The sequence below is a fragment of the Onychostoma macrolepis genome, chromosome 23 (genome assembly GCF_012432095.1).
Source record: "Onychostoma macrolepis isolate SWU-2019 chromosome 23, ASM1243209v1, whole genome shotgun sequence".
In the NCBI taxonomy this organism is placed as follows: domain Eukaryota; kingdom Metazoa; phylum Chordata; class Actinopteri; order Cypriniformes; family Cyprinidae; genus Onychostoma; species Onychostoma macrolepis.
In genome coordinates this window covers 3508940-3513792 of record NC_081177.1, presented here as the reverse complement: position 1 = coordinate 3513792, position 4853 = coordinate 3508940, and the positions used below count along the sequence as shown (strand labels likewise).

The following is a 4853-nucleotide window of genomic DNA, read 5'->3' as shown; positions in this document are numbered from 1 at the left end:
GCACTATGATTCACTTGTCTGAGTTTTTTTTTTTTTTTTTTTGGCAAACAATCTAAATGATTAGTTAAATGTTGCAGTCCTGTTGTGTGTTTGAATAATATTTGCAGTCCTGCATTTGCTGAAATAAAATGAGTTTTGTTGATACTTTGCGGTGTTTGTGACTTTCTTTACTGTTTTTATGAGTGTATATGATGCATTTTTGTGTAGAAGGCCAGTAGCATTTTAAAATATTAAGTGCACGGTAACTTACAGATGTTTGCTGAGATATGATTGCCCGTTTACGGAGATTTCACTGCTTGTGAACAGGATGATACGTGGATTTACCAGTGAGTGCGGCGAACGCTGTCGGCTGTGTATGGGAGGTTAATGTGTTAGATTTGTTCCTCCTTGACCCGCCTCCTACGTATACTCTATTGGAGTATAAAGCATTCTTCTAGTACTATATTGCTTATTCTGTGCTCTGGACGAAGTAGACTATTCCCGCACTATTCTTCCAGCTGGAGTTCATTTCTCGAATCACATCAAACATGCAAAACTCCAATACAACAAGTGAGTCAATAACATAGTTTATTTATTAACTTTTGTAAACTAATAAGTGGAAATGGATGGAGAGAGAGAAGAAAAATAAGTAGAGTGAAGTTTAAAGTATCTGTGTACATAATATAGTCTGTTATTTATTGTGTCTAAATATTACTGAACTGTTAAAGTTACTGGGGTGAAAACATCAGTAATTCTGAACGGTTTGTTGTATTATGTCGTGTAGTGGGCTTCTGTTTTATAATAATCAGTGTTGAGTGACAGAGTTTAGAGATTTGTCCTTGATTAGCGGAATTTCTGATTTTGTGACTCAATTGTTCAACGCTGAGATACGAGATGAGCGGGTTAACCCTTAAGCACAAACTTAACCCTTTCAGACCCGCATTTTTGTTCGCTGAACAATTTTTTGTTATCCACTTGATTTTGCTCTTCTCCAATATAGAAATGTCTAAAAAACAAGATTTGTGCCAACTCATTTTTATATATTTATTTATATTTTATATATTTTTTCCATGCCCACTATAATGGACAACAGGACTGAGGAAAAATAAAAATCCTCGTATTTTAACCATACTTAAGTAGAGCTTGTGCACTACAGTTGAATAGTGTTTAAGATTCTGAAAAGAACACACATAAGAATGAACAATGCAGTAAGAATGTGGAAAAAAGGGAAGATATGAAGTTTGAAAAAAAACATGTTTGATCCTTTTTGTTGGTTGCACTGTAAAAATGATTGTGATGTTAACAGTAAAAGACTGTAAAAATACCACAGTGATGATCTGTTAAATGACTAAGAGTAAGTTTCCTTACTATAACTGTAATAGATCTAACCTTTGCTTTCGAGAAAGTAGCCTCAGAGTCGACACTCATCAGTCTGTGTCTGAAACTACACCCTACACCCTCGTTCACTAGTCCCTATTAGTTCACTGTATAGTCCACTAGACAGAGTGATTGAGAACAAATGAGTGAATTCAGACACTGATTAAAGAACAAGAAACAAAACTACAACTGTTCATTTTAAATGAGTCTTTTCCACTTAATCATTACAAACTTACCATGAATTTTCTCCATAAACAAAAATGAAAAAATGCAGATCTTCTTGAAAGTGGATTTTAACCAACATAAATGATATTCTCTGGGGCCGAACAGCCATCGGGGGTTATACAACACACATTTATTTTTGGTTTTTGTTATGGTATAATATGGTATGGACTTTGAATCTCATAGTAATTAGGTTTTTGGCTGTTAATGCAGACAAGCACATTATATCTTACAGTGTGCAGTCAAACATTATATCAACAATTAGATGAGTGAGTAATTTCCTCATCCAGATATGATTTAAAGCTTACAGTGACTGAGTCGTTGGCTTGTAGAAAGTTTCCTGTGAGGGTCAGTGTTAGGGGAGGGAATACACATTGACCCTGTCTGACCTTAGAAATTAAAATCTAAAGTTAAACTGGAGCTCGCTGGATGGCGCTATACTGCTAACATGAGTAACTAATGTCTCTGAACAGGGTCTGCAGTCACACGCGTGTGTTCTTCAGTGTCCTTCTGTCTCTCTGCTGTCTGGAAGATGATGACTTCTGTCTTGCCCTCTGAGAGTATGTCTTACTTTCTTTCTTGAAAGAACGTGGTAATAATTTATTTATTCATTTGTTCCAGAATAAATAATACACCGTGTTTAAGCTGTAATTTTTATCTTCTCTTAAATTTACAGCCAGTGGGTTCATAGAAATGGACGATCACTCTGTGGATTGTCCTCTCTCTGTTGAGGAGACCCGACCAGAACCAGTCCAGAGTTCAGTGCATCTGTGTTCACTCACTCACGGAGGATGATGAGGATGATGATGATGAAGAAGAGCAGCATGAAGAGTCAAGAGATAAAACGAAGAACTAGAAATGCGCTTTTTTTCTTGACTTTGTATGAAATGCTTTCCATCTCTTATTAAAAGGATGATTACAAAAAAGATTTCATACTGTCAACATTTCCATGCCTTTAAAGTTTTGCTCTTTATGGGTTTCCTGAAATCATTCTCTTTTCATTAATTGAATCATTAAATCATTAAGTTTAATTATTAGATCATTAAAATTTAAAATGAAAAAAATAAAATGAAAATATATAATAATATGTATATTTTATTTGTTTACCTGCATGTCATGTGATCATTAAGCAACATCAGAAAACTGTGAACCTCTGTGTTGTTGTTAAATTATTTGAACACCTAAATATTATTTTTTACATTTCAAAAGTTGTAGAAGGTGTTTAGTGGCCACACTGACATACTAAGAGATTTTTCCCATATCTCCCTTTATATGCATACATACATTACTCAAATACAAAATACTTTTATTTTGTCTGGGTAGTGCTAAATAACAAAAATGAGATCCTTAAATTAAATAAGAACAATTAACACCAATTACTCTATGCAGAAGTTTACACCTCACTGCGTGGCTTTAGTGCTGTATTCATATAAATAGAGATTTGGGATGTAACTTTTGCTATATTATTCTGCAATAGTTTCCTGCATTAGCCAAATGAAACTAGCTTTTCTTTTATATCAATTGCATGGTTGTTAAATGGATGTCAATCACTCCAAGTGACATAGATGGCAATCTGATAACACTAGCTAATTGAAAGCAAAAGATATCAAAACCGCATTTCACTGATCGTCATCAGCCTCCAGCCTCAAATACTGCTCCAGAAAATCAAAACAAAACTCTGTAAACACTTGCATTTATTCAACACTGTAAGTGTGTCTCATCAGGTAATGAAATGTTCTACACACACTTGTGGTCTTCATGCTCACTTGGGCCAAATACAGGAAATACGTCACGTGAGTAGACAAGGGTTCAAGTGCAAGACTGTAAGTGCAAGTGTGAGTATTTGGACAGGCCCAGAATCTTTCAATTTGTTAATTTGTTCACTTGAGTTCTTCTCAGTCATTCTTTTTAAACCTGTTTGAAATAATCACATCTGGGTTTAATTCACAAAAGTCACCTTTAAAGCTAAAACACAAGAGTTCCCACACATGTGACTAATTGATTTGAACTTTTCCAGATATTAGTGGTTATTGTTTAGGACTAATATTTTAGAAGTATAGAATTACGACTTTGGAGGTTTTTATTTATTTTTTATTTATATTATTCGAAGCGATCATCTGCTGAGGAGAGAACATCATGCAGGTTAATCAGAACTCCTGAAACTGATCAGGATTTTAGATTTAGCTCTAATACTCAAATCTCATTTCATACTTCTTGCCCATAAATTGGAGACAAATCTTGTGACATTTTCATTTATTTACTGCCCACTTTGTATAACCTTCATACACACCCACTATCCCTGTGCTGTCTTTATAATGTTGATGTTGATTTCCCCAAGTTATTCCAGTCCATTGACTCCATTCACTAAAAGATGAATTCGTAACTCTTTCTGCAGGGTCTATCATTACTCCACTAGGTGGCGACAAATGACTGTCTTTTAGTGTGTTGAGAGACCCCTGGGCCCTGCCTGTAAACATACACATACATATATTGTGTGGAGAAATGTAACGGTTTTGTTGTAATTGCCATTTAATGTTGTTTGCGTAGTTCATGAACATTACAGAACATTTTGAAGACAACTAAGCAAAATGTACACATGTATTTTACCATTAACCTACCAGCATACTTCAATGAGACTTCATGAGTGCTCTCTTTCTGCTAGTGACGCTGCAGGACAAAAACGGGACATTTGCAATTATACCTTTCAAATAACATTACAATGAAACTCGTAAGGTAATTAAGAAAATGGTATATATGCGTTTTAATATCTACTTACCAATTTAACGTTTGATTTTCATCTCAGACGGCTCTCTCTGCAGTGACTCTGGACCTCTGCTTCAACCAACGACCAAAGATTTACCGCCTTGTGTTAAATCGACCAATCAGCGCGTTGTCAAGGCAGAATTTCAAACACGACCAATCATATTAAACAGAGACATTGAGCATAATTTAAATAAATTGAAATTTTGAGTTCATTACACTTAATTTCTAAATTCGAAAGATTTTTGCTCCCAAATGAGTTAATTAAACATACCTGTTTAAGTTTTAACACCAAAACTTGGCATTTTAAATAATGTTAAGTTATGATAACTTGATTTCTTTATTAATGACAACATTGGGGTTGACAGTGCATGAATTATAATAATAGAAAATTAATAATACTAATTTTATGTTATTAAAATTCCTATTGCATTATTATTATTATTATTATTTTCTAATTGTCTGGCTTCCTAAATACAAGTCTGAATGTAATGTAAACTGAGACAGCATATCAC

The 4853-nt window shown here is 34.3% G+C and overlaps 1 long non-coding RNA gene across 1 annotated transcript; it reads right to left on the bottom strand.

Annotated features, from left to right (window-relative positions):
* Window positions 1–3826: 3826 nt before the first annotated feature.
* Window positions 3827–4439, bottom strand: LOC131531586 (uncharacterized). The gene is made up of 3 exons (XR_009268727.1): window positions 4355–4439; window positions 4197–4245; window positions 3827–4045 (listed from the first exon to the last, which is right to left on the bottom strand). It is a non-coding gene; the product is annotated as an uncharacterized LOC131531586 (long non-coding RNA).
* Between the last annotated feature and the right edge of the window lie 414 nt (window positions 4440–4853).